Raw genomic sequence first — 14,843 nt, 5'->3', positions numbered from 1 at the left:
TTGCGGCGCTGGCACACCGGGTTCTAGTCCCGGTCGGGGCGCCAGATTCTGTCCCGGTTGCCCCTCTTCCAGGCCAGCTCTCTGCTGTGGCCAGGGAGTGCAGTGGAGGATGGCCCAATTCCTTGGGCCCTGCACCCCATGGGAGACCAGGATAAGTACCTGGCTCCTGCCATTGGATCAGCGCGGTGCGCCGGCCACAGCGCGCCAGCCGTGGCGGCCATTGGAGGGTGAACCAACGGCAAAGGAAGACCTTTCTCTCTGTCTCTCTCTCTCACTGTCCACTCTGCCTGTCAAAAAATAAAAAAAAAAATTAAAAAAAAATAAAACAAAGAGTATGAGTTTTATTCTAAGTGTCATGAAAAAAAACCACTGAAAACTCGTGCACTGCTTGCAGGCTTAATGTTCATACATCACATCTGTGCAGCAAAACATCTACAGTAGGAAACTCCCAGGCAAGAAAAAGCCCTGCTGTCCAATACAATTGGACTATCCTGGGTAATATTCCTTCCTTAGAAGCAATCATTCTGTTGTAGAGAATGGAATGCATTAACTGACATTAGTTAGGTCACATACACCTCTTCTAGATTGAGGAGGAGGTGGAATTATGTTTCCAAAAGCATATGAATCTCCTCAGAAATCGTGGGGTGTAAGGAGGATTTTGGAAGTCAGAAAATGATACTAGACACTAGAGAGACAAATCAATTGGTGTACACTACAAATGTGTCTAATTTAAAATTCCAGTTAGTTATCAAACAGGAAATATTGAAGAGGGAGTTACATGTATGAGTATGGAGAGGCCCGAGCTGCAGATAGACACTGGGAGTTGTAGGTTCATATATGGCAATTAAGTCAACAATAATGGTCGCACACTGAAATCCATTGTCCAATAGATGTCCATTAAGTGGAAAATGGAATCTATTAAGACCATTGGAATGTCTTCAATATTGGAACAGATGGACTTTTAGGGAATTTCAGGAACAGAGAGAAAACTAAGGAGGTTTCAGGACTGAAGGTTGGGATACTCCTACACTCAACTATCAAGAGAGCAACCAGGAGAGTTTGTTACGACGGAAGTTAAGAGAAATCGTGTTCCAGGACAAAGACCGCTCTTTTGAGTGTTGAGAAGCCAAGAAAGATGAAGACAAAAATGTGACTTGGATTAGAAGATATGTTAATCATTTGTGATCTTCACAAGAGTCATTTTAGAGGAATTGTGGGATACAGCTTTGACTATAAAAAGGAGAAAGAATTGGGTTGAAGGTATTCTTTCAAGTAACTTTCCTATGAAAGGGATAATTAACTGGAGTACCTGAGCCCCTATAAGGTAAGTTCTATGGAGAAGAGCACACACCTATACTTTTTCAAAGCTGAATCTCCAGCACTTAGAAATCTGTCTGGAATGGATTAGATGTTTGATTAACAATTTTGAATGGATTAGCAGTGATTCAAGAGACAAGAAGGCAAGCCATGGAGTGCAAAGATATTTAGTAAAGTCCTGACCCTTCAATATTTTCAAGCAAAAGTGTCAATAACTCATAAAACATACATAGGACTTCTGAGGAGTCACATATACAATATAATTGTAAAAAGTCACTTCACCAGCTGATTTTTCTCACCTCTCTTGGAAATGTGATGTCAGTTCTTTCATTGTTGGTATGAGGCTACACTTGAAAGAAGATTATTAAATGTTATGACAGAGAGAAGTTTTTCCTTTCTTAAATGAGTTATTTACAGAATATTTCCTTCTGAGTTAGGTTGGAGACATTGCCCAACTCCCATGACATCTGACTAGCTGACGTGAAATCAATAACATGGACAAGTCTATGAATCACAGTTGTGCTTGTCTACTTTTAAGTTCCCTACAGATTCAAAATGCCATTCCTAGGACCAGTAACCCATAACTCTGTAGGCTATACCTCATGATGTATGTTGTTGCAATACTTTGAGAGGGAAATGCTGACAGCCTGGAGTAAGATAATGATAGTGGGGATGAAAAGCAACTGATAGATTTGAGAAATCTGAAGGATGTGGTGACTAGTTGGATAACTCCCATAATCACAGCATTAGTGACTATGAGAATGATATAAGAAATATAGGGAAGGAGTTAATATGAATTGAGTGGAGCAAGAAGGACATGACAAATTCATCCTAGACTTGTTTCATCTGAGATTTCCATGGGATGTCCAGTTAGATGTTTCAGGTGTATAGTTCGTTATATGTATTGGGAGCTCATTAGAGCTATGAGCTGCAGATATAAGTTGGAGAAGTATTACTTGAGCCCATTAGAAGTGGTAGTTGGAAACATGGTAGTGGAGAAGAATGTCCATGAGAAAAAGTTATGAACTTAAGAAAGGAAGGACCCTGGGGTGTCCAACATTTAACAGATGGTTACAGAAGTGACAATACCAAAAGGGATGATGAAAAAGAATATATTTAAGGAGTAGAATGTTTCAAAGAGGGCATAGACAATAGTATTCAGTACTACCAACGGGTTGAACAAAAAGGTTAATCAGACTTTACAATGGATTTAAACATGTGGAAGTCATTGGTGACTGATAGAAGTGATTTCTGCAGAGTCGTGAGCAGAGGCCAGTGAAAACAATGAGCACACTTATCTGTTTACAGCTTTTTGGCATTGAAGGGTGTGGTAGAGAGATATGATAGTGAGTGGAGAATAAGAAATCATGGGAGGAGTGATGATAGTAACAAAAGTGTATAGATATGGTCAACTCACCAAACTATATACATTAATTATGTGCAGTTTTTCATATACAAGTTATGCTCTAACAAAGCTGGATTTGAAAAACAGGCCTTTGATACACATGTTATAAAGAATCATGAGTATACTTTTTCCATTTACATTTCAGATACTTTCACGTGCTTTTGAGTCTGAAGAAGTCATTAGAGAAAAAGTATGAAAAAGCAAAAGCGAGAGCACAAGAGTGAAGAGGAGTCAGTGGTTAAGGACATAGAGGTGTGAATGTGAGAGAAGGGGAGACTGAAGCTAAAGTGATCAAATAAGAGAAGACTATCATACTCATAAACTGATAGAGGGGCAGAGTCAGGAAGTTGAGAGATGTCTATTTTGTCAGGGAAGAAAGAACAAAGTATTTTCTATAGAAAATATTTGTAGTAGTAACTATTGAATATACATTCAGAGTTCTACCAGTCAGTTTCTTAACAGTCATATAAGACCTACATAATGAGTGTGCCTCTAACTCACAACCTAACTTTCAAGCATTGTCTGCTGAATGAAAACCGAGGTTAGAGCTTATCACAATATGGAAAAGGTTCCCTGGCAACAATGATTGTTCATCTGAGGACAGACCTGCAGTCCAATTATAGTTGTGTTATTTTTCCCAACTAGGATCAGAACTGGGTCTAAAAGCAAAGAAACTGGATTATAAATTCTTATTAGTCAGGCAAGGGTTGGGAGTTTCTGTTTGTGAGGGAGGAATGAGATGAACACAAAAAAATCGAGAGTATTGAGTCAGTTGTTCCACTGATCCACCATGTGTGGCAGCCTGGCTTGGGAGGGAAGGAGGAAAGTCTCAGAAGAGGTTGATGGGCTGGGATTAAAGGACACATGCAGGAGCTTGAGGTCTCTCTGATGTTAAGGAAAAGCAACTTCAGTGGAAGTGAAATCGTGAGAGTACAAAGGACCAGAGCATGTGGTCAGGGGATATGATCTGAGACATGCTAGTGATAGCTTAGTTGGGGTTTCACCACCTGAGCTTTTGAATAATGCCCATTAGCATTGGCTGGCAATTCCTTGGAGTCCTGCCTTAAATAAAATTTGTGTGCAAGGAGTGTGTGTGTGTGAATGGACTTAGAATGTAAAAGTTGGGGACCAGGAAATTTACACAGAAAGAATAGTTTCAAATGAAAAAGGCATCACAAATAACTGATTAGGAGACTTTTGTCTTTTGATCAACTGAGATATGTGTGTGATTTGGAGCATAAAGATTTTTTCAGCCGGCGCCGTGGCTCAATAGGCTAATCCTCCACCTTGCGGCGCCGGCACACCGGGTTCTAGTCCCGGTTGGGGCGCCGGATTCTGTCCCGGTTGCCCCTCTTCCAGGCCAGCTCTCTGCTATGGCCAGGGAGTGCAGTGGAGGATGGCCCAGGTGCTTGGGCCCTGCACCCCATGGGAGACCAGGAAAAGCACCTGGCTCCTGGCTCCTGCCAGGATCAGCGCGGTGCGCCGGCTGCAGCGGCGGCCATTGGAGGGTGAACCAACGGCAAAGGAAGACCTTTCTCTCTCTGTCTCTCTCTCTCACTGTCCACTCTGCCTGTCAAAAAAAAAAAAAAAAAAAAGATTTTTTCACTTCCATAGAATGATGTGGTCACTTTGAATGTTTTTCTTCTATGCAATGGCATTAATTGGGCTAATATTCATTTCATCATCTATTACTTTCATTATTTACATATAATTAAAAATACAGCCAGCCGAATTCACAGAAATCTGAGTTCAGTGGAAATGATTTGTATTCTTAATGATGTAGAACAAGGCTAAAACAAAAAAGTTCAAATGCAAGTTTCTGAGACTTTCGGGCTTGTTGATGTATCAAGCTAGCCTGGATCACTGGCTAGCCAGCTTCAGGCAAGGAACCAGCCCTATGACAACTTGGTTGCTCACTGGCTGTGGGACCTCACAGCCATAGCCCTCTCTCTTGATGAAATAAACATGTTCTGGATGAATCTGGGGACCACAGGGCTATAATCAAGTGATCTGCTCTTCTAGGCAACTCTGAACACTCCCAGCATCCATTTGTGAACAATTGAATCTGTTCTGTCCTTTAGCTTATTTCTGTAACACAAAATATCACTAATGCAGTGCTTTTTCTTTTTTTTTGTTTTTCCCTCCTATCAACTGTCATAATGCCTATCAAATTTTAATCATGATAATAAATATCTGCATATCTTGTTTAATAGATTTTGACTCAGTGGGTGGTTCTGAGATGCTCGAAAGTGTACTAATTCTGCTGATCTTAGAGCCACACATCGAGTAGGAAGACTCTCAACAAGGGTTTCCCCAAAGAAGAATTCTTTCACTCACCTCCCCACCATCAGTGAGTATTTGCTGAAATTCTCCCATGTACCAATCACTGTGCTATGTACTAGAATGGAGGACAGCAAGAAAAGGAAAGTGATACATAAAGAACAGGACATGGCCCCTGCCCATGAGGGTGCAAGCAACAATACTATACTTGGGTATGATAGAAAATGAATGAACTATTGGGGTAATGAGTAAATCTGCCAGAGATTTCTGGAAGGATTCAGAGATGCTAACATTGAGATCTTGGAATCTAAGCTGGAGTGCACCAAGTGAAAAGATGGCAAGGCATTCTCAAGCTTGTCCAAAAGCCTGGAAAATGCATAGCAAGAAAGCCAGGGTCATCAGTGTCCCAGCTGTACATTGCTAAAGACAGACTTAGGAGGAGACTCAACAGTTAAATTGTAGTGAAAGCCAAGATCACTGCTAAGAAGACCCTACTAAGAAATTGGTCAGCACAATTCTCTGTATTCTTACACTTATTAGCTAGACAAAAATTCAGGCAAGAAGTTTGGCACGCTGACATTTCAGAATAAATAGCAACTTCCTGTTGATTCCAACATCAGAATTCCTCTTGGACTGGACAGAGGAAAGACAACCTGGGAGAAAAGGGCTGCCAACTATAGAGAAGATAAAAAGGAGAAAAGCATTTCTACAGCTATCATTTTTACCAAATTAATTTTCTAATTACAGTTGGGTCTCATGTGTGTATCAGAGCCAGCACTGAGGATCCAGGCTACAATTCTGGGTCAATTTGCTGTGAGAATCCATGTTCATTTGTAAGGGGAATAAATTGACCACTTTTCTTTATAGATTGTATATAATCAGGTGTTTATCCAATTGATACCACATCTGTTTCCCACCATCTCCCCCTTTAGCACAACAAGTTTCCATCTGAATAATGAAGATGCTAAGACCTGCTATGCTCCTCTACTTTGGTGGGATAATGACGAGAGAGAGAGAGAGAGAGAGAGAGAGAGAGAGAGGGAGAGGGAGAGAGAGATGCTTAAAAATTAAATTCAAAAAACAGCCTCTAGATTGCCATCACTGTGGGAAAAACAGAATTATGTAAAACATACTTGCACTCAATTTGTGGCTTATGAAATAATTAAAGCATTATTTTTAATTGTTTGTATAAAATCTTTCCTAGCTTAGGGCCTTTTAAGCTCAAAATCAAGCTCTGTTCTTGTGTATTTCACCACCTGGTCTGTGAATATAGGAGGTGCAGGTACATTGGTGAGCTGTCCAGAATGGTCATAGCCATCAGCTTCTGGTATTTGGCCATTGGCATTCAGTTTCACTCATGCAATAAAATTATCCACCAAGACAAAATATTGTGTATCCTTACCCACAAACTAATTTATCGGATTTAGTTGCATTCGATCACATATCTTTTTTCTTTTTCCCTCTGGCTGCATGGACAAAATAATTAATTTTCCATTATGTATGGACCAATTCTGGGGGCATAATGGAGCTATCCTACATGAACAGTTATGTGTGAGCTGCTCCTTCCAACTTCCTATCCTAAATGTGAGGATGCTGGTTAATATCCCCCATGATTCATTACTGAACCTGAGTAATTAACACACAGTAGCATATGAAATTTGGCTAGTAAACTCCTGTTCCTCTTGGGGCATCGTGGAGCTGGCAGAAGAGGGAAAGTATGGAGCATAGTGAAGCCTAACTAAAAACCTTTCTGTTGGGCTTGAAGGTTTGCAGAGGCATACATCTTACCTACCATCAGGTAGGTATATAGCCTTCACATGTTCTCTCCAGTCTCATCCCGAGGGCCAAAAGGGGTGGCCCACATCCTAATTTTCACACTAGGAGACTGTATGTGGAATGTTGATTTACCCTTGCACTATCTTAAAAAATTAAAATTCACTCCAAATGCATGAGTTTCCTTTTCTGCCTCATTCTCCATAACCTTCTGGGTGGGGAGAATGCCAAGTCCATGGAGTGTATAAAGTCCTCAAAATCATTTGGTATGGCCTTACCAAGACAACCACAGGTTGGACTCAAAATTCAATAAATCTATAGCAGACTAAATTCTAAGTTCATAACTTTGTATGTTTCATGAATGAAGTTATACATACACAAATGACCCTGGGCAGAATAAAGGTTCCCCACCTCTGACAGAGGTAGAAATTCTGGGACCTTCTGAGAACTGAGCTCAGAACTAGTATTCTATAATCATGGGAAGGGACCCTGAAGGCAGCAGTGGACACGGGGCAGAGGTCTGGGATCAGTGCTTGGACTATTGTTTGTTGGATGGTAAACACATCAAAAAATACTATCTTTTGATCACCAATATACTTGCCCTGCACCTGGGTTACGTATTCGTTCTGTTTCTTCTAGCACATTTTCATCATAATCCTATATATAGGTATGTGATTGCGGTGTACACTTTCTCAATCTGAAATTCTTGGTGCGGGGAGCAGTATGCTACCCTTACTATATCTTAGTTGTGTGACTTTTGGCAAGTTACATAACCTTTCTGAGTCTCAATTTCCTCATCTGTAAAATGAGGATAATAGCACCCTTCCTCATGTATTTGTAAATATTAAATGAGATGAAGCATTCAAAACTCTTATTATACAGCCTGACTCTTAGTGTGCAAAATATGTCCTGTTGCTGTAGGTTTTATTATTTGCATGTTTATTATTTTATTGTATATATGTATTGGGGTATAGCATGATAATTCAGTCCATGAATTTAGCTTGTAATGATCAGATCAATGTAGTTAGCATTCCACCTCTTTAAACAATTTTAAAATTTTAAGTTAATGCATAACATTTGTATATATTTATGGGGTACAGTATGATCCTTCAATGTAAGTGTACATTGTATATGGATCAGATCAAAATAATCAACATTACCTTATTTTTGACATTGCTTTATGTTTGGAGTATTCAGGCTCCGCTCTTCTATTTGCTCAGAAAAGATGTGATAGATTATTGTGAACTATAGTCATCCCACTGTACTACAGAACCCTATAAATTATTACTTTTATCTAACTGTGTTTTAGAATCCTTTATCAAATCTCCCCCATACTCCCTACTCCCACCCTTACAACATCTAATAATCAGTAGATATTTTATGCTGATTTTGTTGCATTTGAATATGTAACCAGAAATGGGATTTCTGGGTTATATAGTAGACCTACTTTTAGTTTTTTAAGAAGCCTGCTGGGGCTGGTGTGTGGCACAGCGGGTTAACGCCCTGGCCCTAAGCGCCAGCATCCCATATGGGCACCGGTTCTAGTCCCAGCTGCTCCTCTTACGATCCAGCTCTCTGCTGTGGCCTGGGAAAGTAGTAGAAGATGGTCCAAGTCCTTGGGCCTCTGCACCCGCGTGGGAGACCCAGAAGAAACTCCTGTCTCCTGGCTTTGGATCAGCACAGCTGCAGCTGTTGCGGCCAATTGGGGAGTGAACCATCGGATTGAAGACCTTTCTTTTTCTCTGCCTCTCCTTTCTCTGTGTAACTCTGACTTTCAAATAAATAAATCTTTTAAAAAAAAGAAGCCTGCTTAATATTTTCCATAATAGCTATACTAAGTTATATTCCTTTTTTTCCCATTCATTTCTCTTTTTTTCCTTTTTTTAACTTTTATTTAATGAATATAAATTTCCAAAGTACAGCTTATGGATTACAATAGCTTCCCCCCCATAACTTCCCTCCCACCCGCAACCCTTCCATTTCCCGCTCCCTCTCCCCTTCCATTCACATTAAGATTCATTTTCAATTCTCTTTATATACAGAAGATCAGTTTAGCATATATTAAGTAAAGATTTCAACAGTTTGCACCCACATAGAAACACAAAGTGAAAAATACTGTTTGAGTACTAGTTATAGCATGAAGTCACAATGTACAGCACATTAAGGACAGAGATCCTACATGAGGAGTAAGTGCACAGTGACTCCTGTTGTTGACTTAACAAATTGACACTCCTGTTTATGGCATCAGTAATCTCCCTAGGCTCTTGTCATGAGTTTCCAATGCTATGGAAGCCTTTTGAATTCATCAACTCTGATCATATTTAGACAAGGTCTTAGTCAGAGTGGAAGTTCTCTCCTCCCATCAGAGAAAGGTACCTCCTTCTTTGATGACCTATTCTTTCCACTGGGATCTCCCTTGCAGAGATCTTTCATTTAGGTGTGGTGTTTTTTTTGTGTGTGTGTGTTTTTTTTGTTTTGTTTTGTTTTGTTTTTTTGCCAGAGTGTCTTGGCTTTCCATGTCTGAAATACTTTCATGGGCTTTTCAGCCAGATCCACATGCCTTAAGGGCTGATTCTGAGGCCAGAGTGCTGTTTAGGACATCTGCCATTCTATGAGTCTACTGTGTATCTTGCTTCCCATGTTGGATCGTTCTCTCCCTTTTTGATTCTATCAGTTAGTATTTGTAGACACTATTCTTGTTTATGTGATCCATTTGGCTCTTAGTCCTATCATTACGATCAATTGTGAACAGAAATTGATCACTTGGACTAGTGATATGGCATTTGTACATGCCACCTTGATGGGATTGAATTGGAATCCCCTGGTATATTTCTAACTCTACCGTTTGGGGCCATGCACAATTTCTTTAGAACATGCACTCTGCATGAACACTTTTTAAGACCCTCCTCATTTGTATATACTTCAAAATTTTTTGCACAAAAAATAAGTTTCTCTTTTTATTGGAATTTCCACAAGTTTTGTAAAGTAACTTCCTCTAACTTGAGTGACGTTTTAGATAAACCAGAAGATTCTTGGTCGTTATGTTTTTCTTTCTAAGAAACACAAACAACTGATACTTGTAAAATGCAACACCTCCTGGTGGGTAAATATCCCTGTGATTAAACCAGTCTTCAAAACCATAGTATACTGTTAGTAATATATGCATATTTAGGATGCATATGGCATCAGCTTCTTTTTTTTAGTTTCTCTAATTTAGTTTATTTAATTTTTCCCAATAATGTAATTCAGAAAATCATGACTTCATGATCAATGTGTGCCTACTTATACACATCCATATATATTTTTTTAACTTTTATTTAATGAATATAGATTTCCAAAGTACAGCTTATGGACTACATTGGCATCCCCCTCAACCCCGATGACTTCCCTCCCACCCGCAACCCTCCCCTTTCCCACTCTCTCTCCCCTTCCATTCATATCAAGATTCATTTTCAATTTTCTATATATACAGAAGATCAGTTTAGTATACATTAAGTAAAGATTTCAACAGTTTGCACCCCCATAGAAACACAAAGTGAAATATACTGTTTGAGTACTCGTTATAGCATTAAATCTCAATGTACAGCACATTAAGAACAGAGGTCCTACATGAGGAGTAAGTGCACAGTGACTCCTGTTGTTGACTTTACAAACTGACACTCCTGTTTATGGCATCAGTAATCTCCCTATGCTCCAGTCATGAGTTTCCAAGGCTATGGAAGCCCCTTGAGTTCTCCGACTCTTATCTTGTTTAGACAAGGTCATAGTCAAAGTGGAGGTTCTCTCCTCCCTTCAGAGAAAGGTACCTCCTTCTTTGAAGACCTGTTCTTTCCACTGGGATCTCACTCAAAGAGATCTTTGATTTAGTTGTTGTTGTTTTTTTTTTTTTTTTTTTTTTTTTTTTTGCCAGAGTGTCTTGGCTTTCCATGCCTGAAATACTCTCATGGGATTTTCAGCCAGATCCAAATGCCTTAAGGGCTGATTCTGAGGCCAGAGTGCTGTTTAGGACATCTGCCATTCTATGGGTCTGCTGTGTATCTCGCTTCCCATGTTGGATCACTCCTTTATTTATTCTATTGGTTAGTATTAGCAGGTACTAGTCTTGTTTATGTGATCTCTTTGACTCTTAGTCCTTTCATTATGATCAATTGTGAATTGAAATTGATCACTTGGACTAGTGAGATGGCATTGGTACATGCCACCTTGATGGGATTGAATTGGAATGTTTTTAACTCTACCATTTGGGGCAAGTCAGCTTGAGCGTGTCCCAAATTGTACATCTCTTCCCTCTCTTATTCCCACTCTTATGTTTAACAGGGATCACATTTCAGTTAAATTTCAACACTTAAGAATAACTGTGTATTAATTACAGAATTAAACCAGTCATATTAAGTAGAACAGACAAAAAAATACTAAGAGGGATAATGTATTAAGTTGTTCATGAACAGTCAGGGCTATGCTGATCAAGTCACCGTTTCTCATAGTGTCCATTTCACTTCAACAGGTTTCCTTTTTGGTGTTCAGTCAGTTGTCACCGATCAGGGAGAACATATGATATTTGTCCCTTTGGGACTGGCTTAATTCACTCAGCATAATGTTTTCCAGATTCCTCCATCTTGTTGCAAATGATGGGATTTTGCTGTTTTTGACTGCTGTATAGTATTCTATAGAGTACATGTCCCATAATTTCTTTATCCAGTCTACTGTTGATGGGTATTTGGGTTGGTTCCAGGTCTTAGCTATTGTGAATTGAGCTGCAATAAACATTAGGGTGCAGACCGCTTTTTTGTTTGCCAATTTAAACTCCTTTGGGTAAATTCCAAGGAGTGGGATGGCTGGGTCGAACGGTAGGGTTATCTTCAGGTTTCTGAGGAATCTCCAGACTGACTTCCATAGTGGCTTGACCAGTTTGCATTCCCAACAACAGTGGGTTAGTGTCCCTTTTTCCCCACATCCTCGCCAGCATCTGTTGTTGGTAGATTTCTGTATGTGAGCCATTCTAACCGGGGTGAGGTGAAACCTCATTGTGGATTTGATTTGCATTTCCCTGATTGCTAGTGATCTTGAACATCCACCCAGACCAAGTGGGATTTATCCCTGGTATGCAGGGATGGTTCAACATTCTCAAATCAATCAATGTGATGCACCACATTAACAAACTGCAGAAGAAAAACCATATGATTATCTCAATAGATGCAGAGAAAGCATTTGATAAAATTCAACACCCTTTCATGATGAAAACTCTAAGCAAATTGGGTATAGAAGGAACATTCCTCAATATAATCAAAGCAATTTATGAAAAACCCATAGCCAACATCCTATTGAATGGGAAAAAGTTGGAAGCATTTCCACTGAGATCTGGCACCAGACAGGGATGCCCACTCTCACCACTGCTATTTAACATATTTCTGGAAGTTTTGGCCATTTCAATTCCTTCTTTTAGGGAGTGTCTACTAATATTTTCCCAATTTTTCATAAGCAAAATAAAGAAAAATCATATGGTTATCTCAGTACATGTAGACAAAGAATTAGATAAAATTCAACATCCTTTCATGTTAAAAACCATGAACAAATTAGGTATTGAAGGATAATAACACAACATAATAAAAAACTATAAGTAGCAAATTAACAGCTAGCATAATAATGATTGGGGGAAAGCTGAAGTCTTTCTCTTTAAGATCTAGAAAATCCAAGGATGGGGTCAGCACTGTGGCATAATGGGTAAGGCCACCACCGGTGGTGCCGGCATCCCATATGGGTGCCTGTTGGAGTCCTGTCTGCTCCACTTCTGATCCAGCTCTCTGCTACGGCCTTGGAAAGCAGTGGAGGATGGCCCAAGTTCTTGGGCCCCTGCACTCATGTGGGAGACCTGAAGGAAACTCCAGGCTCCTGGCTTTGGATTGGCACAACTCTGGCTGTTGCAGCTATCTGGGGAGTGAACCATTGAATGGAAGATCTCTCTCTCTCTCTCTCTCTCTCTCTCTCTCTCTGCCTCTCCTCTCTGTGTAACTTTGACTTGCAAATAAATAAATAAATCTTTAAAAAGAAAAGAAAAGGATGCCCACTGTCACCATTCTTATTCAACATAGTACTAGAAGTCCTAGTCAGATCAATTAGACAGATAGAAATAAAAGTTATGCAGATAGGAAGGGAAGAAGTCAAATATCTGTGTTTGCAGATGATTCTGTATATAGAAAAACCTAATGACTCCAGAAAATTACATTAGAAGCAGTAGTGAATTCAGTTAAGTTGCAGGAATATTGCCTTTATTATTAAAACAGATCCTGAAAAGGAAAGTCTAAACTGACCTGCAGTTAGACCTCTCCAAGCCATCTCTGAATATTTTCACTCCAAGTTTTCTACTTCTCTTTGTAAGCTGTCTGCCCTTTGCTTGCCTTGAGCTTTGCTAGATGTTATCTCCTTGACTTGGCCAAGAATTCTTCAGCCATGGATGGTATGAGCAGAAGTGGGTGCTCAGAGGTCTTGAGCCCAGCCTTTGTAATGTGCACAAGGAGGGAAAGCAGTTGGCCTGAGCTCAACTACACTTCAAGTGGGTGGTAAAACAGGATCCCAGGTTCCTAATTCCTGGGTCAAAAGGTGGTAGTTTGCTCACTCTGGAAACTTTCCTCTATGCCCATTCTTGCCAGCTACCTTTTGCTCTTCTCCCTGGATCTTATATAGCTAGTATCCCCAGACCACAGGCTAATTCTAATCCCAACTTGATACTCAAATTCTGCTGTGAAACATTGCCAGTTTTATACAAGGCACAACATAAGAAACTAAATACTAAACAATTTCTGAGATAACATGTCTAAATAATTTTCTAAGTGCTTTGGAAGAAAGTTTTCAGCTAAAAGCCTTCTCTATGTGCAAATATATATATATATATATATATATATATCTTATGAAGGTTATGAAATATTTGCCTAGGTCCTAGCCATTGCCTCCAATATGCTTCCTGTACTGTTACTCTTCTCTCCACTTCATTCATTTCTTTTTAACAGCAAACATTTCCCTTTAACCAAGGAATAGTAATGCACTGAAGTTTATCAATAATTCTCTGTTTCTGTTATTCCTGAGTTTGAGCCTGGTAGTTATTTTTTGTATTTTTTTTAAGATTTTATTTATTTATTTGAAAGTCAGAGTCACAGAGAGAGGGGAGAGAGAGAGAGAGAGAGAGAGAGGGATTCCTTCTGCTAGTTCACTTGCCAGATGGCTACAATTGCCAGGGCTAGCCAGGACAAAGCCAGGAGCGAGGAGTTTCTTCCAAATCTCCCACATGGGTGGCAGGGGCCCAAACAGACCTCATCCACTGCTTTTCCCAATCCATTAGCAGGCAACTGGATCAGAAGTGGAGTAGCCAGGACACGAACCTGTGTCCGTATGGGATCCCACAGTTGTAGGCCACAGATTTATCCACTATGACATAGTGCTAGACCTGAGCCCAGTAGTTCTTGACACCAGCAATCTTCAATAAATTTCCCTTTGAAAAAAGCCCTGTGTCTTTCATGTGCAGTTTGCAATTTTACTTACTATCCCTTCTCAAAAGGTTATCTGTATCTTTTATTGATTTCAGATGTTCTGTATTGTTATCAGTTCTGGCTTTCATATTCAAGTCAATGTGGTAAATATGTATTCTTTCAGTTGGTATATATTGAGTACTGTATCAGTTGGGATAACCCGGTTTAAATTGATAAGAACGGATACTACACTTGATCTTAGCCAAAAGGCTGAGAAAGGATTAGGATAACACAATTTATACTGAAGTAGTAAGGTGTCCCCGAATTAGCAGCTTATTTGCACAATGATTCATTTCTCCTCACACTACATATTCATTGCTCTAAGGCTGAATCTTTTGCAGTGCAGAAAGCCAGAAAGAGCTGATGAGCAGCACTGATGACAACCAGGAGCACTTATTAGGTGCCAAACACTGTGTCAGAGACAGGAGATATGGTATTTAAAATGCTGGATCAGGCCGGCGCTGCGGCTCACTAGGCTAATCCTCCACCTTGCGGCGCCGGCACACCAGGTTCTAGTCCCGGTCGGGGCGCCGGATTCTGTCCCGGTT

At 40.0% G+C, this 14,843-nt stretch overlaps 1 pseudogene; it reads right to left on the bottom strand.

Moving 5' to 3' along the window:
- Positions 1 to 14,394: 14,394 nt before the first annotated feature.
- LOC127487632 (U2 spliceosomal RNA) lies at positions 14,395 to 14,517 on the bottom strand (annotated as a pseudogene).
- Positions 14,518 to 14,843: the final 326 nt, after the last annotated feature.

This window comes from Oryctolagus cuniculus, chromosome X, assembly GCF_051225735.1.
Source record: "Oryctolagus cuniculus isolate XC-2025 breed Fujian yellow rabbit chromosome X, ASM5122573v1, whole genome shotgun sequence".
NCBI lineage: Eukaryota > Metazoa > Chordata > Mammalia > Lagomorpha > Leporidae > Oryctolagus > Oryctolagus cuniculus.
This window is presented reverse-complemented; position numbering and strand designations above follow the sequence as displayed.